Source organism: Salmo salar, chromosome ssa20, assembly GCF_905237065.1.
Source record: "Salmo salar chromosome ssa20, Ssal_v3.1, whole genome shotgun sequence".
In the NCBI taxonomy this organism is placed as follows: Eukaryota; Metazoa; Chordata; class Actinopteri; order Salmoniformes; family Salmonidae; genus Salmo; species Salmo salar.
The window spans coordinates 41,156,770-41,158,534 of NC_059461.1; the positions used below are offsets into that span (position 1 = coordinate 41,156,770).

The window sequence follows — 1,765 nt, forward strand, 5'->3', positions numbered from 1 at the left end:
TCTCCTTTCGTTGTTAATATCTCCTTTCGTTGTTAATATTAACCATAAAGGAAAAGGGCAAAGTACGAGAGTCATGCTATTAATTGCCCAAAGCAGGGATGGAAAGTGAGCTAGTGAGGTAGGCTGCAGTGGGTTTGCTGGTCAATACATATACTGAACATGTAACCACAGTAATGGTGGCCAGTAAATCAATGAATAAAAATGTAATATTGACAAATTAAACAGAAATTGTAGACCTTTAATCTTTTTCAACATGTCAGAGACATAACTTCAATTAAGTAAGAAACATTTCACAGTGTTAACTTTCTCTTTATCCCTGGTTGATGTACATTTCAGAGCCTCTTCAGTGTGGCTGGGGTATAGCATACATTTTCAACAACAAAGACAGCACTTCCAGTTTGTGTTCTTTACTCTGTTGAACTCTTGTCTTCATTCCTAGGCACAGCACACTGAACCACCATTTGAATGTTTTGCATGCCATCAAAACAAAGCATAACACGTTACAAATAATATCAATGCAGTATGACGAATTAAATTAGCCATCCATTGTGTTATATCATAAATTGTCTCTGTTGTCAAAAGATCATAAACATGTTAAAGTTACTAACCCAGTCAGTCTTTGGGCCACATCCAGGTTCTTTATCAGTGGCACACATGACGCAGTTGTTGGCTTTGTTGAACTCTGAAATCATAGGCATGAAATGAACATATGGCTGTCCCACACAACTACATAAAAATAAAGAATTTACATTTACTTTTAATTAAATGTCATTACATACCAGACATTTTTAGTAAATTCTCAGCCATTTCTTTTCGCAGTTGCTCCATGTGTTTTTGAAGGTTCCATATCAATTTGAGAGGGGATGTTGGGGAAGTTCTATGCAACTTCCTTGGCCATCTACACCAAAAAATAAAATGTTGACCTAATTGTCACATAACAGCTAACCATTCATTATTGAAAATATAACTATCAAACCTGCATTACAAAGACCCCACAGCTGAAGGTGTCCTGCTGCATAGTGCGAGTTATTTCCCCTCCTTTCCACTTTATGTCCACCTAGTCGTCTTTTCCATGGCAGGATCTTCTCATTTTGAAGTATTCTTTTTTTATGTAAAAATAATGGAATTATGATTAGTTATAGGCAAGTGAGTACACAAGCCACATTTGTATGCTGTTTTCCTTATCACTATAATCTAGTAGTAATAGAGGTAATTTTCTTTATGCCCCATTCTACACACAGCCTAAATTATAGGCACTGAACCATTTACAGGACAATAAAAGTAACATAGGATCCAAGCCTATCACAGAGTGAATAAATGTAGAGTGTTTGTAGACTATACGAAAAAAATATTAAGTGACAGTTTCATCAGTACGTGCTTAAAGAAAGCCAAATCACAAAGTTCATAGATGACAGTGCCCGCCAAATCTATGACAACAGAGAATGTTTGTCAAAATAAGATCTGAAAATGTCAGTTGTGAACATAATACTTCTATTTGCAATAGTAATTTATGACATATGCAGTTGAGGAATATTCCATGTATCAACACTACATGTAGTACGGACATAAGACATTCCCACATACAGTATTTATTTTTTATTTCACCTTTATTCAACCATGTAAGCCAGTTGAGAACAAGTTCTCATTCACAACTGTGACCTGGCCAAGATAAAGCAAAGCAGTGTGACAAACAACAGAGTTACACATGGAATAAACAAACGTACAGTCAATAACACAATACAAAAGTCTATATACAGTTTGTGCA

The 1,765-nt window shown here is 35.5% G+C and overlaps 1 long non-coding RNA gene across 1 annotated transcript; it reads right to left on the reverse strand.

Moving 5' to 3' along the window:
* Nucleotides 1-217: 217 nt before the first annotated feature.
* Nucleotides 218-1,304, reverse strand: LOC106580707 (uncharacterized). The gene is made up of 4 exons (XR_001322948.2): nucleotides 977-1,304; nucleotides 780-898; nucleotides 609-682; nucleotides 218-449 (listed from the first exon to the last, which is right to left on the reverse strand). It is a non-coding gene; the product is annotated as an uncharacterized lncRNA (long non-coding RNA).
* Between the last annotated feature and the right edge of the window lie 461 nt (nucleotides 1,305-1,765).